The 25,873-nt window shown below is 42.3% G+C and overlaps 1 protein-coding gene across 4 annotated transcripts in view; it reads left to right on the forward strand.

Moving 5' to 3' along the window:
• chst15 (carbohydrate (N-acetylgalactosamine 4-sulfate 6-O) sulfotransferase 15) overlaps positions 1 to 25,873 on the forward strand; it is a 214,197-nt gene that overhangs the window by 107,740 nt on the left and 80,584 nt on the right. For 2 of the 4 annotated variants that reach the window (XM_063071864.1, XM_063071863.1), the window contains exon 1: positions 12,654 to 13,094. The exons of 1 other annotated variant lie outside the window; for it this stretch is intronic. The gene's annotated coding sequence lies outside the window, so the exon portion shown is untranslated. One more of the 4 variants, XM_063071866.1, reaches the window with a different exon arrangement.

Genomic DNA, 25,873 nt, shown 5'->3' on the forward strand with positions numbered 1-25,873 from the left:
CCAATGTGTTCAGTTTGACTCCTATAAAGGAGCCAGCCTTTCTAATCAGTTTATTGAGCCTGTTGGCATCACCTGTGTTGATACTATTGTCATACCACCACATAGAAGATTGTACTGGCGACTACAGACCGGGAGAACATGTGAAGGAGAGGCCTGCATACTCCAAAGGACTTCAGTCTCCTCAGGAAGTAGAGCTGCAGGTACTCCCACCAATCTTAACTTGGTTCATTGTTACTGTAAGTTAAGAAGTGGGCATGTCACAGAATCAATAAAGTCATAGAGTTATACTACACGGAAGCAGGCCCTCTATCCCGACTCACTCAAGCTAATTAAGTTGCCTGCCTGACTTGGTCATGTTTGTCTGCATTTGGCCCTTAGCTCTCAAGACCTTTTCTAACTTTAAAAAGTGATTGTACCCATCTCCACCATTTCGTCCAACAGTTTGCTCTTTGATAATTGAGCAATGCTTCCCTTCACTTACAAAATGAAGGAGTCCATGCCCATGCTCACTGTCAGCCTACTGTAACACCGATGAGGGAATATCTAGACAATATTGAGTACTGAGTTACAAGTAACACAAGTATCACACTGTGACCATCTCTAATAATGAACAGTACAACCACAACTCCTTGGCATTCAGTGACATTACTAATGCTAAATCCCCACCCTCAAACTCTTAAGGCCACTGTGGAGGAGAAGCTTAACTGGAGCCATCGCTTGAACATGCTAGTTACAAGAACAGGTCATTTGTGGAGTATAGGTGGGAGGAGAAGATGGCAGCACAATGCAGCACGCGCAGCTCTCTGGGGAAATGATATCGTATCTGTTAAATAGGGGCCGTGGACAATTCTGATTTGATGAAGACAGATGTGAGAAGCAGAGGAACATCTGGAGAAATTTCTGAAATGCCTGGTTTCGCTGCCGTTGTTACTGTGCAATTGAGAATCTCCGGAGGGAAGGCCCCAAAATCCCCGGCTTTGCCTACTGCTGACGACCGAGGCTGAGGTCGAAGCATTCGGATAGAGATGGTGCTCGGTACTCGATGTCGGAGGGCTGATCAGAGCTCAAAGTTTTCGGACGACTCAGAGTCGGACTGTGTGTCGGGCATGGCAGGGAGAGTTTTCTTCCTCCTCCCGTCTGCCTGAGATGTGGGACTTTCGAGAAACTTTGAACGTTTTTTACTGTGCCATGGACTGTTCTTCATCAAGTTATGGTACTATTGCACTGTTGTAACTATATGTTATAATTATGTGGTTTTGTTAGTTTTTCAGTCTTGGTCTATCCTGTGTTTTTGTGATATCACACCGGAGGAATATTGTATCATTTCTTAATGCATGCATTACTAAATGACAATAAAAGAGGACTGTGTATCCTCATAATCTAATCTAATCTAATCTAATTCTGCAACTGTGTGACTCACTTCTTGATGCTCTGACGTGCTTTATCATCTTCAGTCCTGTTGATGGTGTGTTGGAGAGTTTGGGGACCTGCACCACGGATCCACTCACAGGGTTCAACATCCACAGTCTGCATATATGCTGATCAATGATTAACTAAGCAAACAAGGTGCATTATCCAGCCAGCTGGCTCAGAGGTTTTAGTAAGTTCCAGTTGATAGTAATACCTATCTCCATGTGGTTCTAGACACAACAAATCTCACTCGTTGTCACTGAACGAGGAGCTCACTGCTATCTCTATGCTTTAGAGCCTGCATATATTCAAAGTCTACCACCACACACGCTCTTCCCTCTACAGTCCTGACGAAGGGTTCCGGCCCGAAACGTCGACCGATCTTTTCCACGGATGCTGCCCGACCTGCTGAGTTCCTCCAGCGTGTAGTGAGTGTTGCTTTGACCCTAGAATCTGCAGATTATTTTGTGTTTACACATGCTCTTTACCACGGAGGTTAATGATGGCTGTTAATTGGTTGTCAGCAGTACCTGAGTGAGATGATGTGCTCATGTTGCATAACAACCTCTTTTTTGCTTGAAGATAGCTGTCGACATGTTATAATGCACTTGCTGATGAGATTGTAAGGGTTGCTGTTGCAACAATATACACATAAAATATTTCCAGGATTTGTCCTCCTGTCAGAATTACAAATCATTTCTTCACCAGCCAGAAATTGAAAAGAAAAAAAGCAAACTATCAGACAACTATGTTGAATTTTAATGGCAGGTACTTGCAACAGGGTTGCCCACAAATGTGGGCCTGTATTATTGCTGATAAAGACAGACATGGTTGATGAAATTCACAGTTGTTTTTAATGCACCAATTATAAATGTAATAAAGTTAAATATAGATATTACAAATATATCAGAGAGTATCATGGCTGTTGCAATGTTAGCGAGACATTTGCTCCTGAAAATATAATTACTTTATTATAATGAGTGCACACAATATGCAATGTGCTTGGAGCATGCACATCAACATGATCACAAACTGATATACATGTAAACACAATGCATAGAACCGTGCGTACGTGATGCTTTTATAGTCTTTCTAAAACTTGCCCTGCCTTGCAGAATTCACGAGGCCTGTTTGGATAAGATTGGAAACTTTTTAGCTTACATAGTGGGCAACATTTTCATTGACTTCAATTATGAACTGAAATAACAAATATAGGTGTTTTCAAAAAGATGGTGTCCTGTGTTATTGGTCAACTGAGGAAAAAGATATCTGAATATCAACCTCAGACATGGCACAAACTCATTGTGCTAAGCAGCAATGTCCAAGCCTCCCATAGGTATCTACTGGCACTGGAGAAATACCACAATTACCATGTCCTCAGGGTCCCCCAAACATCCTGAATGCCTCACTGAACAAGCAACGTTCTTTGTTACAACAAATGAGATGCTGGAGGGACTTAGCAGGTCAGTCAGCATCTGTGGAGGGAAATAGAATGTGTTCGGGTTTCGGGTTGAGACCCTTCTTCTGGATTCATTACCCTTCAGCAATTCCTTTGTCCATCTTCTCTTTTTTTTCTCTCTCTCTCTCTCCCTCTCTCTCTTTCCCTCCCTCTCTCTCTTTCCCTCCCTCCCTCTCCTCTCCCTCCCTTTCTTTCTCCCTCTTTCTCTATTATCAACCTGATAATATGGACTTACAAGGTGCCAGAAACTGGAGCATCAAAAACTCTGCTGGAGTGGTGGGCAAAAGGATGGTGGTGGGGAAGGAACTGGTGATATTTCAGATTGAAATCCCGAATTTGGACAATGCAGGGCTTTGACCATGAACTTCAGTTTGCAAGTTAATGTGAACTTCTTTTCTTTTTCCTATTTGTGACATAGGGTCTTATCCATTTCCACAACATTTCTCTTTTACTCTTTCCGTAGATGCTGTCTAACCTGCAGAACTCCTAACCTGATGAAACATAATTTGTTGAAAGATGAAATGCTGTTCCTTGAGTTTATAGTGGCTTCACTAGAAGAGTGTAACAGGTAAAGTGAGAGAGGTCACAGCAGGAGTGTAATTGAGAATTAAAGAGACAGACAACTGAAGCTCAGCATCTCTCTAACAGGTTCTACCCAGATGGGTGTCCCAAGGATTCCAATTGTCCATCGATTAGTTCACCTTCCTGAAGCTTTAACTATTTCACTCTGCAGAGATACAGTCAGATGGAGAGCTTGCTCCTTTTAAGTGATAATTCTGTGCTCTGTCAGTACATTCCTTACATGCATCCAGATGAGTATGATTACATACAGCTGGGTCCAGTGTTACTTACTTAGTGGTGACCAGAGCATCAATTGCAACTGCATCTCTTTCTATGCACATCCAAATACCATTCTCTTCTGAGTGTCTACTCTCAGCTCCATCTATTTTCTGTCCAAACCAACACTCAGAGTCTACAGCAACCATTCACACACTCCACAGTACCATTTGATACAGTGTCTACAGTAACCATTGGTACAGAATCCGCAGTGTCCATTGTAACCATTAGTACTGTCCACAGTGCCCAACGTTACAGTGTCCACAGTGCCCAATGATACACTGTCCACAGTGCTCATTGGTACAGTGCCCTCCATGCCCAATGGTACAATGTCTACAATGCCCAATGTAGACATTGCCCAGTGTTCACAGTGCCCATTGATACAATATCCACGGTGTCCAAAGGAGTAAAGGAGTGCAAACAGGCAAGTTAAGTGGCAACAGTTCTCTGGATGGCTACTCCTAGAGTGACCCTCTACTCTTTAACCAGACCAGTATCTTCTGCTAAACATCTGCAGATAAATTTAAAGTCCCTATTTCTGCTTACTCAGAAACACTCCAGTGCCAGAAATTCAACATAAATCTCTTCACTATTGCCTTTTGTTAGAACTGTTGTCTGTGTAGCATAAGAAACAGAGAGGCTTGAAGATTTTTAGGGTTAGGCGTTATGCTGCTTCAAGCAGAGGCTATTCCCCTAGCTTTAAGAGCTATTAAAGGCCAGTAATTTACTTAAAGTAAAGAATTAAATTTTGGATTCATCTCTCTGCTCAGAACTGTGGAATGCTTTGCCACAAGGCATGCATGAAGCAGGGATGATTCAATTATTTAAGAGATTTCTGTATAGCTTCTCAAAAAGTGTGTACCTTATTTCTTGGAAGAGATTGGAACATGATGATCAAATCAAACATAAATACATATTAGAAGGAATCAAATATCACCAGAGTTATCTTTTGTCCTACTTAACCTTCCCCCATCCTATCTGCAAAATAAAAATAGATTTCTCTCATTCACAGGTCTGGAGAAGGGTAATTAACTTATCTCGTTCCACAGCATCTTTCCACAGTTGCTGCCTGATGAGTCGAGTGTTCCCAGCATTTTCTGTTAATATTCATGACTGGCATTGATGCTGCAGAAACTGTGGTCTGTCTGAACATCTGTGTTTAGATGAATGTGAGCAATTGTCCAAGGAAATGTGATCATGTTCTTTGTATGTTTAAGTGACTGTGTTTGGGAATTTCCAAGCTTACATCTGTGCAGTTGTTATGAGAGATTGTCCCGAGATATGTGAAAACATCAATGGATACAGTGGTTAAACTATCAGATGAGTAATCCAAAAGTTTGGGCTAAGAATTCACAGGCCCAAGTTCCGTTATACATACTGTGCATATATAGCTAGGGAGTATAAGACTTCTACACAGTACTGTCGTAGTTCATGTATTCCAATGTACTGCTACCACACACAAAAATACACATTTTATAACATATCTGAGTGATGATAAACCTGATTCTGCTATAGGTCACTATGGTGGACTGAGAGTGGGAAGGGGGCAGGGAGAGAGGAATCGTAGTTGGGAATAGGGCATGGGAGAAGGGGGTGAGTGGGAAGCACCAGAGAGACATTTGGTAATGATCGATAAACCAATTATTTGGAATCAAGCGTGGTGCCTTAGGGCCGGGTGTGTCTGTACCCAGGCCACCCCCACCCGGAACTCCTCTGCATCTGTCCCACACCCCTCCCCGCAACACTTCACCCTTGCCATTCCCAGCATCATTTGCTCCTGCCAGCTTTACAAACTCGCTCTGCACTACGCGTTGACAAGTACAGTACTGTGCATAAGTCTTAGGCACCCTAATTATATATAGTACCAAAGACTTTTGCACAACTTTTAGAATTTAATTTTAATTACTGAGCTGTAAGTTCTGTGTAACTCTTCATTAGTCTCCATTAAAAATAAATTTATCCCTCTTGTTCTTTCATTCACTACCTGCCACAGATCCAATCTGTCAGCCATGTTCTTCAGGATACAGGATACAGACAGTTAAGTCAGTGTTGGTGTTACCAATATCCTCTTTGTGGTAGACATTGAAATTTTCCACATTCTGCACCATTGTTATGATCAGTCCTTCTTCCAAATGTTATTCAACGTGGAGCACTGCCGATTTATCAGTTCAAAAGAGCTGGGAGTTGCAAAGAGGAACTTTCACCCATGATTAACTTTATGCTCAGGGTCTTTATTAACTCTAGAGCAGGAGGTTCCCAAATTGGGGTCCACAGACCCCTTGCTTATTGGTATTGGTTCATGGCATAAAAAAGGTGGGAAGCCCTGCTCTCCTGCTTTAGAGTCAACAGGATGCCAGTGTCCCTCATTCCCAGATCTCTACTACTGTGCTGTCACCTCTGTGGGGGTTGGTGGTGGGGGGGGGGGAGACACAGGTTCTTACAGTATACCCAGGTGTACCAACAAGAATAGAATTTGCTGAGGCTTTTCCCTGGAGTGTAGGAAACTGAAGCATTTATAAAATCACAAGGGACATAGATAGATAATTTATCGATTCCGAACGAAATTACAGTGTCACAGTAGCATTACAAGTGCACAGGTATAAATATTAGAAGAAAAGTAGAAAGAACAAAAAATAAGTTACCACAAACAGTCTGACAGGAGGGGGTCATCACTTCCCCGGCTGTAGGTTGACTCATTATGGAGCCTAATGGCCAAGGATAAGAATGACAACATACAGCGCTCTTTGGAGCAGTGCAGTTCTCTTAGTCTATTACCAAAAGTGCTCCTCTGTTCAGCCAAAGTGGCATGCAGAGGGTGAGAAGCAATGTCCAGAATTGCCAGAATTTTCCGTAGGGTCCTTTGTTCTACCACAGACTCCAGTGTGTCCAGTTTGACTGACTCCTATAACAGAGCCAGCCTTTCTAATCAGTTTATTTAGCTTGTTGGCATCACCCGTGTTGATGCCATTACCCAGCACACCACCGCATAGAAGATTGCTGACAATAGGCTGGAAGAACATGTGAAGGAGAGGCCTGCATACTCCAAAGGACCACAGACTCCTCAAGTAGTAGGGACAGCTCTGGCCTTTCTTGTACACAGTATCTGTGTTGTGCTCCACTCAAGTCTGTCACCCAGGTGCACCGCTAGGTACTTGTAGGTCCTCAACACATCCACATCCTCACTATCAATAGTAACAGGGAGCAATGCAGGCTTAGTCTTATAAAGTCCATCACTATCTCCTTTGCTTTACTGACATTGAGCTGCAGATGATTCAGCTTGCACCATTTGTTAAAGTCCTCCACTAGGGCCCTGTATTCATTCTCCTGTCCTCCCTTTATACACCCAACTGTTGCTGAGACATTAGAGAATTTCTGCAGATGACATGACTCCATGTGGTATCCATGGTAAACAGGAAGGGAGCCAATACAGTCTCCTGTCGGGCCCCATTGCTGCTTATAGCCATGTCTGACACACAGCTCTGAAGCCACACACACTGTGGTCTGCCAGTCAGGCAGTCCATTATCCAGGATACAATGGAAGTGCCAACCTGCATTGAATGGAGCTTCCCCCCCCAGCGATGAGGGCTGTTTGGTATTGAAATCACTTGAGAAATCAAAAAACATGATCCTCACAGTGCTGCCCTGTTTATCCACATGGGAGCAGGCTCTGTTCAGCAGGTAGATGACAGCATGGTCGACTCCAATGTGCACCTGGTAGGGAAACTGCAGGTGATCGAGGGCTGAATTAACCAGGGGTCAGAGGTGATCCAGGACCAGCCTCTCCAGGGTCTTCTTGATGTGAGGTCAGGGCCACTGGACAGTAATCATTCAGGACTTTTGGTTGGTCCTTCTTGAGTACTGGGACTACACATGATGTTTTCCACACAGTCGGGACCCATTCCAGGCTGAGGCTCAGATTGAAAATGCGCTGGAGAACTCCACACAACTGCTCAGTACACTCCCTCAGGACCTTGGGGTACACACCATCCAGTCCCAATGCTCTGCCATGTCTGAGTTTCCCCAGAGCCCTTCTCACCTGCTCAGTAGGGAAGGTGAGTCCATATTGACTGGGGAGTTGATGGAACGTGGGGCTGGGGGAGGTAAAGATTGGGATGATAGCATTTGATATGTGGAGGTGCGGATGGTAGGTGCAGGGGGAGGAAGGGATGTAGACAGTGGTAGCCTGTGCTGTTCATCCATGTGTTGAATTGGAGGGGGGGGAGGGGGGAGGAGGGGAGGTGTTGGTGCTGAGAGAGCATTGGGTGCCCCCGAATCTGGACTGGTGTGTGGAGGAATGTGTGAACAGGAGGGCAATTGTTAAACCTATAGAAGAATCAGTTTAACTCATTAGCCCATTCACGGCTGTGTTCCAAGGCTCTACAGCTAGGCTGATTGAAGCCATTCTTCATGTCTCTCCACACCCCCCCCCCCGCCCCATGAGCTACTCTGCCCAAGCTTGTTCTCCAGCTCCCTCCTTTATTCCTCTTTAGCCACCTTGATCTTCTCCTTTAGCTCTCTCTGCATGTTTCAATTCCTCTCTGTCTCCTAACATAAATTGGATATTTACAGGTTTTCATTTGTAGGAGGTTGAGTGTCAAATTAAAAGGCATAGGATTAAGGGGAAAGGTGAGAGGGGAAATTTTTAAATTGATATGAGGGGCAATTTTTACTCACACAAGGAGGAATAAGATGGCAAATGAAAGAGAGCAAATAAAATATACAAGGAACACACATAAACGTTGCTGGTGAACGCAGCAGGTCAGGCAGCATCTCTAGGAAGAGGTGCAGTCGACGTTTCAGGCCGAGACCCTTCGTCAGGACTAACTGAAGGAAGAGTGAGTAAGGGATTTGAAAGTTGGAGGGGGAGGGGGAGATGCAAAATGATAGGAGAAGACAGGAGGGGGAGGGATGGAGCCGAGAGCTGGACAGGTGATTGGCAAAAGGGATACGAGAGGATCATGGGACAGGAGGTCCGGGAAGAAAGACAAGGAGGTGGGGGGGGGACCCAGAGGATGGGCAAGGGGTATATTCAGAGGGACAGAGGGAGAAAAAGGAGAGTGAGAGAAAGAATGTGTGTATAAAAATAAGTAACAGATGGGGTACGAGGGGGAGGTGGGGCATTAGCGAAAGTTAGAGAAGTCGATGTTCATGCCATCAGGTTGGAGGCTACCCAGAAGGAATATAAGGTGTTGTTCCTCCAACCTGAGTGTGGCTTCATCTTTACAGTAGAGGAGGCCGTGGATAGACATGTCAGAATGGGAATGGGATGTGGAATTAAAATGTGTGGCCACTGGGAGATCCTGCTTTCTCTGGCGGACGGAGCGTAGATGTTCAGCAAAGCGGTCTTCCAATCTGCGTCGGGTCTCACCAATATATAAAAGGCCACATCGGGAGCACCGGATGCAGTATATCACCCCAGTCGACTCACAGGTGAAGTGTTGCCTCACCTGGAAGGACTGTTTGGGGCCCTGAATGGTGGTAAGGGAGGAAGTGTAAGGGCATGTGTAGCACTTGTTCCGCTTACACGGATAAGTGCCAGGAGGGAGATCAGTGGGGAGGGATAGGGGGGACGAATGGACAAGGGAGTTGCATAGGGAGCGATCCCTGCGGAATTCAGAGAGAGCTTCCGCTAATGCCCCACCTCCCCCTCGTACCCCATCTGTTACGTATTTTTATACACACATTCTTTCTCTCACTCTCCTTTTTCTCCCTCTGTCCCTCTGAATATACCCCTTGCCCATCCTCTGGGTCCCCCCCCCCACCTCCTTGTCTTTCTTCCCAGACCTCCTGTCCCATGATCCTCTCATATCCCTTTTGCCTATCACCTGTCCAGCTCTTGGCTCCATCCCTCCCCCTCCTGTCTTCTCCTATCATTTTGGATCTCCCCCTCCCCTTCCAACTTTCAAATCCCTTACTCACTCTTCCTTCAGTTAGTCCTGACGAAGGGTCTCGGCCTGAAACGTCGACTGCACCTCTTCCTAGGGATGCTGCCTGGCCTGCTGCGTTCACCAGCAACTTTGATGTGTGTTGCTTGAATTTCCAGCATCTGCAGAATTCCCGTTGTTTGCAAATAAAATATACAAGGATTTTGCTAGGACCTGAGGGCCTCAGTTACAGGGAATGGTTGAATATGTTAGGGCTTTATTACCTGGAGCACGGAGAAAGAGGTGATATCTGATAGAGGTTGCAAAATTACGAGGGGGATAGATATGATGAATGCACAACACAAGCTTTTACCCTTAGGCTGGGTGAGACTAGAACTAGTATTCATAGGTTTAGGGTGAAAGGCGAAATATTCAAGGGGAATCAGATGGCAAACTTCCTCACTAAGAGAGTGGTGCAAGTTTGGAATGAGCTGTCAGAGGAAGTGGCAGGTATAAATACATTTGTAACATTTAAGAGAAGTTTGGACAAGTACATAAACGAGAGCAATATTCAAGATCAAGAGGTTCGAGATCAAGGTTGTTTTATGTCATTTCTAGTGCACGTGTAAAGGAGGACAAAATACTTATTACTCTGTATCCGATGCAGCATAAAAAACACAGTAAGATAAAGAACACAAATTATAAAAAAAACACAATAAATATAAATATACAAGATAGCTTATAGACACAAATTGATTATATGTCCCTAAAGTAACGCTAGGCACAGGAGTGCCTGTACATTAGGTGACGTACAGGAAATGATAAAGCAGTGGCAGAGTGGGTTAGTGGGTGGAGGTGTTGTTCAGCATTACAGCTTGGAGAAAGTAACTGCTTTTGAGCCTGGTGGTCGTCGCATGGATCCTACGTAGCCTCCGCTGTGATGGTAAAGGGACAAGGAGTCCATGAGCATTGTGGGTGGGATCCTTCATGATGCTACTGGCCCTTCATCTCTCTCTCTCTCTCTCTCTCTCTCTCTTTTGATGCCCAGTAGGCTGGTGCCAGTGATGCATTGGGCAATTTTATCTACTCATTGAGGAGCTTTCCTGTCCACCACGGTGCAATTTTCATAGCAGGTTAGGATGCTCTCTACCACACATCTCTAGAAGGGTGTGAGTACGGACATGCATAGTCCAGCTCTCTTCAGCATCGGCTGAAAGTAGAGGCATTGGTGAGCTCTCCTGATTGTGGGACCATGAGAGGTTGTGTGATATATGCACACCCAGATGTTTGAGACTGCTCTCAGTTTCCGCTGCCGTGCTGAGATGTAAAGAATGGTTTGAGTGGTGCTGGTTCTCCTAAAGTTGATAACTATCTCATTTTACTTGTTGTCAAAAAGGGAGAGATTACTTGCCTGGCCTCAAGCTCTTCCACTTCCTATCTGTCAGCTGGAGAAGCTGCTGCATCTCTGCGCACCACCATTTTTCATCATTGAGTGAGAATGTGACATATGGAAGATAAGAATGAAGAAAATGTGATATCATCTATTTTGATAGAAAAAGTATATTAACTTTTAAATGGTGAGAGATTAATAGGTGGTGCTGTAAAGAACAACTGCGGATGCTGGATGCTTGCACTTAGCTCACCGAAAAACGTGCAGATACGACAAACTGTAATGGCACATTATAGCAATAGGACTGGAAGTCAATAGTAAAAGCTTGTCACTAGAATCATATTGGTTCCCAGTCTGGCTGTATCTGAAATATTTTGAAAAGATCTAGTATTTTGACATGTGATAGAGGAAGAGGTTCAACAAGATTACAGGGATGGGGAATTTGTCCTTTGAGGAGAGATTAAACTGACTTGAGTTTAGAAGAATGAGAGGTGATCTCATTGAAACATGCAAAATTCTTTTGGATAGATTGGAGGGATGATGTTTTCCCTGGCTGTGGTGTCTAGCACCAAGGACTGTAGTCTCAAAGTCATAGTTAGTATTCAAAATTGGTAAAGAAACTTCTTTACCAGGAGGGTGGTTAATCTTCAACTTCTCCACCCAAAAGCCACGTGCGGCTCAGTTGCTGAGTATACTCAAGACAGAGGTTGTCAGGCATCAGATATTAAGGCAACCAAGAGATATGGGAGAAAGTAAAGTAAAACATTAGCAATAATTTTAACCTGTTTTAGGAGCAACTTCCTCCCCCCACCATCAGATTTCTGAATGGTTCATGACCCCATGAACACTGCCTCACTATTCCTCGTTTGCACCATATTATTCACTGTAATACTTAAGAGTATTATTTTTACTATGTCTTGCACGGTACGGTTGGCATACAACACCAAATTGCATGATACACGATAGTAATAATAAATCTGAGCCTGATTCTGATTCCTTAGTACATAGAAAGAAGCCATCCAGAATGCCGGCTCCAAGGTGGCTCACAGAATAATTCCATCAGTCCACTTCCCCTATTTATTGTCTGATGGAGGAGGTACGAAGGGCCAAATGGCCTACTCCAGTTTCTATTGCGTTTTTCTCTATATTACGGACTGACTCCGAGGACAGTCTTTCTCTAAGTTTAATATCACCGGTACAGGTCGTGAAATTTGTTAACTTAGCGGGAGCAGTACAATACAATACATGATAATGTAGAAAAAGATAATTAAGTAAAACAATTACAGTATGTATATAAATAGTTAAATAAAAATAGTGTAAAAACGGAAAGAATAGCAGTGTTCATTAGTCGTCTTCCCAAATCTTCTATTGTTTCTCTCTTCACTGACCAGCTGAGTATTTCCAAGTGTTTTTATTTCAGAATTCAAACACGTGGTAATTTGCTTGTTGATTCTCAGCTTCTCTGTTAGAGAGATTTGTGAGGTTGTGTCCGAGCGGACTTTATGTGAGATTGTGCCTCAGCAATGTCTCTGGACTTCTTTCTGCAACGTTGTGTTTGGGGAAGCGCCTTTTGTGAATTCCTTTCTGTCAGGTTGTGTCGGAGAATGCCTCTGGACCCGCTTTCTGTGAGGCAGTATCTCGGGAGTGTCTTTGCAACCCATTCTGCGAGCTGTGTCTGAGGTCTGTAAGCCGATGTCTGCACAGTTCTGGCGGGGGGCAGCGAGCCCTCTGCGGAGCTGCTTTCCTGGGGATGGTGAGCTCTCTGCGGAGCTGTTTCCTTGGGGACGGAGAGCCGCTGTCTGCTCCCGTGTTTAGGTAGATGGGGAGGGTGTGGAGTTGTGATCTAACTGGCTGCCGCTCAGCAGCAGCTGAAACGCTATTGCGCTTGTGACTGTGACTAGGTCACTGAGTCGCCTGCTGGGCTGCCGCCTCAGAGTGAGTGAGGACTCGCCGGATTCTGGGGCTCTTATTCGTCGAGAAAGAATCCGACGGGAAGTTTATGGCGAAAAATAGCAGCCGGCAGTGAAACGGAAGATCCGCGCGACAAGGCTTGATGGCGCGCTGAGTTTCTGTGGAGCGATGAGGTTTGAGAATGTGCAGCGGCAGGTTTTAGACAAGGAGCAGCCGGCGGAGGGTGAGTGACAGTGCCGGGCTGCCGGTCCCCGGCTACCGTCCGGTTTGGAATTGTTGTACGGGTGTCTGCGGCTTTAAGGGAAAGTGTTTGAAACAAAGCTGGGGTTTATTGTCTGAATGCCCCTGGCCGGGATCTTCGTTTCCAGCGGTATTTTACTTAGTGTCGGTCCCGGGTCGAGTGGCGGGGCTCTGTTCTGTCCAGGTCTCAGGCGGAGCACGGGCTCCTGGGTCTGTCTCCGTTCCCGGGCAGGACGGCGAGGCTCTGGTTTGTCTTCCCGGTTCCGGGCGGGTCGTAGCTCTGATGCCGGCCCCAAGCGGCGCGCTTGCTTTCCTGGTCCACCAACTATCCCGGGTGGGCTGGTGAGGTCCGGTCTGAACGTGCCCGCTCCCTCCTCCCCAGTGGCGGCGGGTCCCAGGTCTGTGCCCCGGTCCCGCGCGGAGCACTGGCTCGCAGATCTCACCGAACTCCTTCACCAAAGTTATGAAAGGGCAGCACCAAACATACACCCCCTATCCAACACCAGGCTGGTGTGTGGACCGGCGAGATACTGAAGCTGGGGAAGAATGTGGGTTAGACACTGAAGAACGTCGGGAGGCAACTCAAGGGATTCTGGACTGGGCGAGGGGCAGGACCCGTTGGAGAGTAAAGAGGGAGAGTCTCATTTCCCTCTCGCCACCTTAGACGTGTTCAGCAGAGTGTTGTTCTAAAGCTGATTAGAATCCTGTTAACTTTTTGTTTAACTGACTTAGAGTGTATTCTGGAACTTTATTCTCCGGTTTGCGGCTTTTTAAAAAGTGGAATGTTTTAGAGTATCTGCTATTTTAATGATCCTGCTGTCGTACCCTCCCATGTTACCGACGCATTATTTTGTTTCAAAAGTTTGAACGTCTAAAGACACTTGTGATAACCATCCTGTAGTTTTATTTTTAAAAAGTAACGCCTTTCCGACTTGTACCCAGCTGTACTTTTCCTGTGCATGTTCTGCCCGGATCACCTTCCGTGCAGTTCTTCGCAATTTCTCTCGTAAACTTCTGTCAGTTAGAGGCCTCACTTTTACCACTGAAAACGTGTAATCTGTGACGTAAAGTAGCTAATTGGATGTAATTGAAAATAGATATCGTGTTAAAGTGCGTCATCGATGTCAAACGTTTAATGAACTAAATTATTAGGAAAGTTACTTAAAATGAACTTCGAGACATGTAAGTATTACAAGTAATGAAACTCATGTCGCATTTTAATATAAATAAAATATAATAGTTCATTTTACTTCAGTCCTGATCGCTTGATTTGATCGCGTATAAAGCTACGCCGTAGCGGTTCTGGTTTCTTTTTGAAGCAACGGTAAAGGACCATGAACTAGAGATGGGATGAGGTATAAAGGAATTTCTGTTTTGCTACGAAAAAAAAGCACTTTACTCTGTTCCCGAGTATGTGAGATGTTGCTGAGGTGTTCTTGTAGATGGTATAGCATGTAACAGTCGGGGATATTTTATGTGCCTTATGGCTCAGTAAAATGAGCTGATTTTGTTATAGTTTTGGGGAAAATTCTTTTCTAATGGTAGCAAGGAATGTTTCATTTTTAATGAGATATCTGATCTAAGAACAGAAATCTTAGATAAGTATTCCAGAATATTCTGCCAAATCGCAGTAGCTGAAGATGAGTTTGCATCGATAAAAAACGGCGAGGCATCTACCAGAGGGAATTTCTTCTGAAGGATACCCATGCATTGGTAACCGCTGGCAATTCTCGGTGTCTCCGCTGGATGCGCTATTTCTTCAGCCCTTGGCATCGAAGAACTGATGGAAACTTCAGCTGTTCGTTCTGCAAACCCTCCTGAAAATGTTATGTTTTATTGTATGGGGTGAATCAAGTTTTTAATGGTGTAGGAGCTCTCCCTCTTGTTTTGCGATTAAGAGAAAATTGCAGGGTCATTATCTTCTGAACAATTACAGATAGAATCACGGCTAATATCAATATGGCCATACATTGGTTAAATACCACCCAGTGGATGGCACCATCAGATTCACTAGGGATCACATTGTACCCGGAACTTTGACCAATAGCCTCAGGAACTGCATGTTTGAAAGTAGGAGATCATGTCTTGATATTTCCTGAAATACGGCTGAACAGTTTGGCAACTGTCACTTTGCATTTTTCCATCACTGCGGTTTTTTTTAAATCTCTATACTTATTTGAATTCTTTTGTCCTCTGTGTTTGGGCTTTACTGTCTCTTCCACTGTCACACCTTACTCCCTGCCAATTGCTTTAAAACTTTTAACTAACTGCGACCTTTTCTCTGAAGCCTCCTTACAAAATCATTGTCTCCTTTGTTGTGTTAATTTTCAGCTACACTTCTAGCCAGCCATCTGAATTATGTCTCTATTGATTAAAATTACAAATATTTTGAATATCAATAATTTTAAAGTCATTATATACAAGTTCTTTGTTATTATTTGCAATTAATTAAGTAATCAAAGACAGGAGATAATAAAGATCACTTGTGCCTTTCATATGTGAGCTGAAGTATTCGGCCTTTAAAGAATTCAATTTCTTTTAACAAATGGGCATCTTGTTGTTCTAACAGCCTTGCATTTTACAATGGGTTTCATAATCTTAAATACTTCTATCAGATGACTTTGCACATGCTAAGTACGTACCAAGAAGAATCACCCCCTTATTTCCAGTTATTCCAGTTAATTAAGTCACTTAGTATATCTCTTCTGCACTCTGTTCAAAGTCTTCACATCTTTCATCAAGTGTGGCCCTCAGAATTGGACACCATACTCCAATAGAGGCCAAATAAGGATTTTTCATAAAGGTTAGTCATGTTTTCCTTACTATTGGACTCTTTACAAAGCTCAAGATCCAATAGGCTTTCAAACAACCCAGCCTACCACTTCCAAAGAATTGGGCACAAACCCCCTAGAAGTTCTGTTATAACCTTAAAGTTTGAGAACATGGATGAAGTCTTCCTGCAAATCTGATACACTTCTTATCAGAGATCAAGCTAAGATGTTGTCTTGCTGAAAACCCTGTTCTGAGGAGGATATATCTTTACCTACTGTCCTCATGTCCTCAACCGAATCAGTATCTCAGTAGCCAAGACCTGAAGAAAGACTTCTAGTTACCCATAGGGCACTCCGTGAACTTTTGAAGTTGTTTGAGTAGATGGCTATGAGTCCTGATACTGACCAGTCAGGTCTCCTGGTGTCAACAGAATGTCCTTTAGAATTATCAGAAAATCAGTAAACTAATGTGATGTGTTTCTGATCCTGGGTCTATTTCATGACAGTTGTAATGCAGAGCTTTCTGTTCCAATTTATGTTAGTATAGTTAGAAAAAAGTGTTGCATCAATATTGGCATCAGTTGGTGCATATCTGACACCAGGAAAACATCAGATGTACTTATGCGAATACTATATTAAATGTTCCAATTTTGCATTTGCCACAGTTTTGCTTAAAAATGATCTCCAAAGCTGCCTGCTCCAGGTAAAATTGAGCTGATGTCATGCTGCTTCTAGAGCAGGAATGTTTCTAGTTTTGGAGGCTATTAATATAAAATAGTCATCAAGAGATCAAATATACAGAATAATAGGCAGTTAGTAGATGTCTAGACAGTTGATCAGCGTATCTGGATACAAATCCCACCATGCCCACTAGGAAATGTAAATCTAAGGAATTAAATAAATCTTGGAATATTAAGCTAAGTTGGGTAATGATGCTAATGAAAATACCAGACTGTTTTAAAAGTCCATCTGTTTTATTGATGTTCTTCAGGAAAAGAGAATACTATCCTTCCTAGTTTTGGTCTCTGTAATCCCAGAGTCAAGTGATGTGATTGAGTCTTAACTTTCCTTTGCAATGAACCTGCTCAGTTAAGGAAACATTTGTGAATGCAAGTAATGGCTGTCCTTGCCGGTTGTGTCCATGTTCCATGAACCAACAAATAAGGAAATAACTCAGGATAATATGCATGTACACTCGAGGGGAGGCTGAAATTAATCAGTAAGTTCAAGGAAGAGGAAAATGAATATGTGAATGTAAATAGAATATAAAATAATGCTAGTAGAGTTTGGTTAAAAAGACATTCAGTATAAATAGGGTGGGCAGTTTGGGCTGAATGGCCTGCTTCTGTCCTATATTTGCACTGTGTGAATCATTACATTGAATACTGATGCATAAATATGAGGGACATTGTATTAGCAAGTACTGAGCTTAATAAAATGTTCTTGAATTCTCTTGGATCTGTATAGCCCTAAGAAGATTGCAGACAACGGTGGCATTTTTACAGCAACAAATAAGATTCTGTCATTTTGTTATGGGATAACAATAGAGAACTTGTGTTTGACTTAACAAGCCTTCTGCCAATTTTTTTTCATTATTTCTGGATGCTGTGCTACAAATTGGATTACAATAAGGGAGGAGTCTCTAGTGTTGTACAAACAAAAGAAAATCTGCAGATGCTGGAAAATTTTATTCAAAGCACCATGTGCAAAATGCTGGAGGAACTCAACAGGCCAGGCAGCATCTATGGAAAAAAGTAAATGGTCAGCATTCCTTCTTCAGGTCCTTAAAGTTGCCTTAGAACTTATTTAATATCATTTGACCAACTCAGACAAAATATGAACTTTTTACCCATGACTCTAATAATACATGGAATGTAGAGCAGATTCTACCTGCTTTAGTCCACCTGTGCATTTGTCTCTTTCCTGTTTGTTTTTGATACACTAATGAACAGAGAATGGAAAGACTACTTGTAGCTAGATTTTCCTAACTTTTTCTTTTGTCTTTTCTTGGAAATTCATAAGTAACAGATTTCATTATTGCACCATAAGACCATAAGATATAGGAGCAGAAGTAGGCCATTTGGCCCATCAAATCTGCTCTGCCATTCAATCATGGGCTGATCCAATTATTCCAGTCATCCCCACTCTCCTGCCTTCTCCCCATACCTTTTGATGCCCTGGCTAATCAAGAACCTATCTATCTCTGCCTTACATGCACTTTTTTAAATGTAAACAGTGGGGAATTACTGTGCAGTCACAAGTGGTATAGGTGGGATTACAAACCACTTTTGAGTTACTTGCTTCTTGAGACACTTGTTTCTTTCCTTGCTCTCAGAACAGTTTATCAGAAATAGTTTGTGAAAATATTGAAATGTCAAACAATTGTAAATGTGCCAGAGAAAGAATCACATTGATATACAAAAGCTGTGGAATTGCAAAGGTTTTTTTTGCCTGTTTTTGACAGTTACTTGGGACTGAGATTGACATACTTCCTCTCCAGTGGTGTGGATTCTGTGGTGGTTAGCGAGGTCAATGTTGAACTGTTAACCTCTTCCACGGTAATAGGGCAAGGGGCAGCTGACAGAGAAGTGGGTGATTAATTGTGAAACAGTGTCTCAATGACCCAAGGCCATTGCTCCCAATGTATGGCCAGCTGACGTTGGTCCAAACACTGTCAGAGCTGAGTCAAGAACAAGACCACAAATTTGCCACATTGACAAAGACTGGGATAAAACTTTTTATTTTCTAAAGAGCTCAGAATAATTATTCTCATACGTTTGCAAATAGTTTTGAATACATATAAGCAGTTGTAAAAGAACTAAAGAAAGTGCAACATAGGTATCTTATGTCATGAATGTAGCAGAATTGTTGCAAAACTATAACCACAGGAGTTAATAGTAAGGTCTTCAAGTGAAGAAGGATGGCTCTGTGGGAGGTGAATGGTGTGGGCATAGTGATTTACTCACTGTACAAATTGGAGAATACTACATGAATCCTGAAAATAAATCCTGTTTGAACTGTATTCAAACTTGTATAATTCTATGATCATCAAGTCCCCATTTAACGTTAACTGTCTTGCAGTGACTGAGGTTTACTGTTGATGGTAGACCAATAATTAGAAAAAGTTTACAATATTTTGCTTTTTATTCTGAACTTAGGTGAAAACAGGAAGTTACGTAAGTGTGAGATGATTAATGTGAAAGTAGGTTAAGGAGCAAAGGCAACTTCCAATAATACAAGCAACACATAAAAGTTGCTGGTGAACACAGCAGGCCAGGCAGCATCTCTAGGAAGAGGTACAGTCGACGTTTCGGGCCGACACCCTTCGTCAGGACTAACTGAAAGAAGAGATAGGAAGAGATTTGAAAGTGGGAGGGGGAGGGGAAGATCCAAAATGATAGGAGAAGACAGGAGGGGGAGGGATGGAGCCAAGAGCTGGACAGTTGATTGGCAAAAGGGATATGAGAGGATCATGGGATGGGAGGCCCAGGGAGAAAGAAAGGGGGAGAGGGGGGTATAAACCCAGAGGACGAGCAAGGAGTATAGTGAGGGGGACAGAGGGAGAAAAAGGAGAGAGAGAATATATATGTACACACACACTCAGGTTGGAGGAACAACACCTTATATTCCGTCTGGGTAGCCTCCAACCTGATGGCATATATGGTGTGTATATATATATTTTCTCTCTCCTTTTTCTCCCTCTGTCCCTCTTACTATACTCCTTGCCCATCTTCTGGATTTATCCCCCCCTCCCCCTTTCTTTCTCCTTAGGCCTTCCATCCGATGATCTTCTCATATCCCTTTTGCCAATCAACTTTCCAGCTCTTGGCTCCATCCCTCCCCCTCCTGTCTTCTCCTATCATTTTGGATATCCCCCCTCCCCCTCCCACTTTCAAATCTCTTACTACCTCTTCTTTCAGTTAGTCCTGACGAAGGGTTTCGGCCTGAAATGTCGTCTGTACCTCTTCCTACAGATGCTGCCTGGCCTGCTGCGTTCACCAGCAACTTTTATGTGTGTTGCTTGAAATTCCAGCATCTGCAGATTTCCTCATGTTTGCATTCCAGTAATACAAATACATTTTCATCATGGTCATTTTAATACTTAAGTTAAAAATTCAAATTTTAATGACAATCCCTCTCAAATTCCATCAGTAAAAGAAAAGAAAACATATCACCACAAAGGGTGCCAATCCCCACATTGATACACTCTCTCATTGTTTTTGAGTTCCTTGGGTATATATGATGTGAAAAGCAAGTATGTAATATTGAGGCTTTATACAGAAGGGGTGAGGTACACAAATATTATTCCGGGATTGATAAGCTTGTCATATGAGGAGTGTTTGATGGCTCTGGGCCTCAACTCACAGCAATTCAAAAGAATGAGGGCTGACTTCATTGAAACCTATTGAATGTTGAAATGTTTCAATAGAGTAAAGGCATCTGTTAGTCTTGCGAGACCATTGATCTGCGCCTGGAAAATATTCACTCTCCAGGGCGCAGGCCTGGTCAAGATTGTATGGAAGACCAGCAGATGCCCATGCTGCAAGTCTCCCCTCTCCACGAGACCAACGTTGTCCAAGGGAAGGGCATTAGGACCATACAGCTTGGCACCAGTGTTGTCCCAGAGCAATGTGTGATTAAGTGCCTTGCTCAAGGACACAACACATTCCCTTGGCTGGGGCTCGAACTCACGACCTTCAGGTCGCTAGTCCAGTGCCTTAACCACTTGGCCACGTGCCCACTTCAATAGAGTGGATGTGGCAAATATGCATTTACATGGTGGGGGAGCCTTAAGACTGGAGGACACAGCCTCAGAATAGAGGGGCATAATTTTAGAACAGAGATAAGGAATTTCTTTAGCCAGAGAGTGGTGAATCTGTGGATTTCTTGCCACAGGTGGCTGTGGAGGCCAAGTCTTTACATATATTTAATGGATTATTGATTGGTCAGAGCATGAAGGGATACAGGGAGAAGGCAGAAGATTGAGGCTGACAGGAAAAATGGATCAGCCATGATGAAATGGTGGAGCAGACTTGATAGGCCAAATGGCCTAATTCTACTCCTATGTCTTGTTGCCTTATGAGCATACAGTCTGCATTGCTAGATGTTTGGCAAAACATTAATTTCTGATCCATAATCTGTTAATGCATGATCACATTACTTGCTTCTGGATTTATTCTCTTACATTTAGGCAGACATGCAGATGCATTGTGTGTGTGTGTATGTATGTATGTGTGCACGTGTATGCACTTTAATGGACTAAGGGTCAGAAGTGGTGAAACCTTTGCAGCATTAGGATCGTACATGTATCAGTGAATGTGGAATTGCTGCTCGTCTGCTCAGTGCGTTTCCAATTTCTGATTTCCATCCGTGCATGGAAGACCAAACTGAACTGGAGATAAGCTCCAATTAAGCACCCAGTGTCTGGAAGCAGAGCACTGATGGGCTGAAGTGGCCAGATGTACATTGCATCCAGCTACTCAGCTCCACACAATGGTTGCCCTACAGAAGAATTTGACTCTAACCTTTATATTTAACTTGTGTCAAAAATGACTAGTTAATAGTCGTTAGGTTAATTGATAAGTAGCTGAGTGCTTTCCTATTTTATGGGGTTAATAACCCTTAGTGAAGAGGTAAGCAGGTGTTCCAGGTTCTGAAGTAGATAGATAGATATACTTTATTGATCCTGAGGGAAATTGGGAAATCTAAGGCTTGCTTGCTCTATGCCATCTGCTCAGCCTCACTCTGCCTCTGACTCTCTGGTATGAAGGATTAACGTGGTTGGCATTCTATATGTGGAATGAGTGGGCATTTCAGATGGGATGGGCCACTGTAGATTTAAGCTAGTGGGCTGGATCTGGGATGATACTGCCCCCAACACTGAGATCATTTGCGTTAGTTCTAACTCTGCCAGAGATTTACTGGAGTGGATGGCTATGGCTGTTTTTTTGAAGGAGGTGCAGAAGGCTTAGGTTCCACACCACCAGGTTCAGGAACAGTTATTACCCCACAACCATCAGATTCCTGATGAACCAGTGTGGATAACTTTATTCACCACTCTTCTGAACTGATGTTACAATCCACAGACTCGCTTTCGAGGACTCTTTACAACTCATGTTCTCAATATTATTTTTATTTCCACAGTTCATATTTTTGCACATTGAAGTTTGTCAGTCTTTGTTTGTGTATAGTTTCTTTGTTTCCTGTAAATGGCTGCAAGAAAATGAATCTCAAAGTAATATATGGTAAAATATATGTACTTTGATGATAAATTTACTTTAAACCTTGTACCTCTCAAATCGTGATTGTAAGAAGACTGTTCTAGCAGCTAAGCATGTTCAGAGTCAGCTTCCACCAAAGAGAATATAGTTTGATCCTCCTGTGAGCCTCTACTTCGAACGAAGCTGTGGGGCTTGTAATATGATTAAAAATATTCCTACAGCATTCAATTCAATTAATATTTTTCAAACCCCTATTAATGGCATCAATGACAATAATCATTGACCACCAGATTCTGGCCAAATAGTTTATTTCATTATACCCTGGATTCCAGGCTGAGAACCATATCTCCTTACTGCCACATTCCCACCCAACTGTGTCCCAGAGCCCTGATGGCCGTCTGCTATGTCAAACTCTGAAGGTGTCTTTGAGTATAATGAAGCATGTATACACAGACACACAGACACACACACACACACACACACACTCTTGAGCTCCTATGCAAATTGCAATTTTTGATGTGGATATTAATGGGTCTTATTACGTGTTTAAAAATGCTCACAAGAAATGTCAGTTTCTACCCGAATCCTGTGTGTATGTTCCAAAGTCTATTCACCACTGTGTAGAGTATTTAAATCATAGTGATTTCTTCTGCCTTATTTGTTGTTTGTGAGTTTTTTTTAGTCTAAGTGCCACTTGCCAACTTAATGGCATCACAGCTGCCGTTCTTCCTGGACCCATGACTCATGGAAATGGATACAGGAAGAGGAAGGCCATGCCACGCCACGAACGTCAGATGTCTTTGAAGCCAATGGTGGGCACTACTGTTTCACCAGCTGGTCTCAAGATCTGGATCATGATTTTGTATCTTAAAATAGCAGTGGAACTTGGAAGCCCAAAAGTGAGCAATGGAGATGCAGAGTTCTATTTTGCATGTACTTATTTTTTTGCCCTTGAGTTCAGTATTACAATATGCACTCTAGTTCGTCTCAGAGCATTACATTCTGGAAAAAAGTTGATTTAACTTTCAGGAGAGATCTACTCATTCAAAGGCTAAACAGAATTCTTTGTGAGGGTAACATCCAAGGAATTCATTTTACGCTTAATTTGAAACATTATATGTGGTAACTGTAATTGCTTGGGAGGAAAAGGATAAATTTGGAATTAGGCTTCCTAAACCTCTCCACCACAGGGATTATCCTAGTGACTTCTGTGAGCTAGTTGTTAAAGATTTATTGTTAGTATTGGTTTGCAATCTCTTTAACACTCTATCTTGGGATTTTCAGGGTGGTACAAGTCAAGCTGAAGAGAGTAATGTTTGATCAGCTAGACATTCTTATGAAAGCAGCATGATTACATCTGCACTGAAAGTTCTATTATGCAAAACTATTCTTGTACTTCAGCAGTCTGCAATATTAGTGTATTTCACAAGCCTATACAGCCTTATCATTCATCATTAAACTCTCAACATCAAGGCTATTACAGAGCTTGGTCACAGTGTTTAATTCCTCTGCATGTTCCTTTTAATTTTTCTTTCTTTCCCCCTCGTTCACATTTTCAATCCTTTCTCTTTATTCCTCTATCGTTGAACATGAAGAACAGTCTCTTGGGTTTCATACCAAGTTATTAATGGCAGCTTCAGAACTTCATCATAGCAGGAGTTCTTTTGGTCGGGGAGAGAGAGGAGAAAAAGAGACAAAACAAATTCTTGCACGGCCTATGCCATCTCAATTAGAATTAAATATTGTCTTTCCTGAAACTGCATCAATATTGCAGGGGTTTGAGCAATTTTTATCCATTTACTCCAAAAACTGTCAGGCTTCAGTTTTCACATTTCCTTTCATCCCTTTTCCTGCATATAATTTATTTAACATCTCATTTTTTATTGGTGCTTGTCCATTTGGTTTAATCTTGATGGGCTCTTTGAAAGTATACACATCCATCAGTAGTCCGCAGAGGATAAAGTGGCTCCTGGAAACTGAAATCATTATTACCATTATGTATTTCTAATGCATTACAAGCTCTGGGCCAGGTAGTATGATCGTTCGGTCCTTCTGTTAAAACCTGTACTTTACTGATTACAATCATAAAAATAGCTGTAGTATATGGCATTACCTGCTATAGCTACCCCAAATTAAATGTGGCCTTGTTCCACACAACTTTAACTGGTATTTAGACACAACATGCTCTTTTCAACCTTATTTCTCACCTCCTCTTTTCCTTCTGAAGTTTGAATTTCTTTCACCTCGCAAATCTATACAGACGTACGGTGGAGAACATTTTAACTGGCTGTATTCCTGCCTGGTATGGGATGGGGGGAGGAGACTGCACAGGATCCAGCTACACAAAGTTGTGAACTCAGTCAGCTCCATCATGGACACTAGCCTCCCCAATATTCAGGACATTTTCAAGGAGCAATGCCTTAAAAATGCAGCATCCATCATTAAGGACCCCTTAAGGGAGGAGATACAGGAGCCTGAAGGTGCACAGTCAATGATTCAGTAACAGCTTCTTCCCCTCTGCCATCTGATTTCTGAATGGACTTTGAACCTATGGACACTACCTCACTATGTTTTTTATTTCTATTTTTGCACTACTTATTTAATTTATCTTTTAAAACTATATATATTTAATGTAATTTACAGTTTTTTTTATTATTATGTATTGCAATCTACTGCCGCCCTATCACAACATTTACCGGTGATATTAGACCTGATTTCGATTTTGATTTAAGTAATCAAGAGTAATGAATATGCTACTATTAATGCTGTTAACTGGAATATTATATAAATGTCAAAACTATACCAAAACTGGAAAGACATGGTCTTTGCATCATCATTTTCCACTTTGCACGTGTCTTTATCAGCAACAGTTCAAAATGAATAAAGAACACTATCAAAGCAGTTTCGCTTTTGAGGAGGCGAGGTGGAAAATCACCATGAATCATGATGCTTTGCACTTATTCAATTTGACAAGTTGCTTCACTTTTCCCAATAACATTTTTTGAATCGCTGGAAAAATTGGATGCCAGAGTGAATTGAGATGATTCAAGCCCATTGTTATTAACTATTAAATGATTCTCAATATGATAAGATGGACTCTTTACCTCACAATCTACCTCATTATGATCTTACACCACATTGTTTACCTTCTCTGTTGCTGTTACTTTATTCTGCATCTGCTTTTTTAACGATGTTCTACTCAATGATTTGATCAGTGTGAGCAGTATGTAACACAAACTTTTCACCATGTTTTGGTACATGTGACAATAATAAGCCAATTCCAACTCCAACAGAGATTATCAATCCCCCATGTGATAAATGGGTTCACCATTATCCCTAATAGTAAGTTGATGTCATATACAATTGCAAATGTACTCTGTTAAATTTTCTTTTCTATTTATAGTACAATGTTTTGGAAATGGAAAGAAGATTAATTATTTGGGTTCTGTCTTGTTTCAGTGCACAATTTGTTTAAATGTGAAGAAATGTTTTCAAATTAGACATATACTTACGATACCAATTTAATAGCGAAATAGCATCTTAGTTTTAGTTGTAGATTAAAAAGAGTAACATCTGTTTCTAGTTAATCGAATGTTAAAAAAAATCTGCTGGGCTGACCTGTCAGACTAAGAATGTTTTTAATTTTATTTGACCCTGTAATTATCTTTCCTTTTTGTTCTCTACCCCTTATTATGTATTTATTTATCCAACATTATTATGTACCCCTTTTTCAAGACTACCTGCATCATTACCTCTTCACTAACAGAACT

This window comes from Mobula hypostoma, chromosome 19 (assembly GCF_963921235.1).
Source record: "Mobula hypostoma chromosome 19, sMobHyp1.1, whole genome shotgun sequence".
NCBI lineage: Eukaryota > Metazoa > Chordata > Chondrichthyes > Myliobatiformes > Myliobatidae > Mobula > Mobula hypostoma.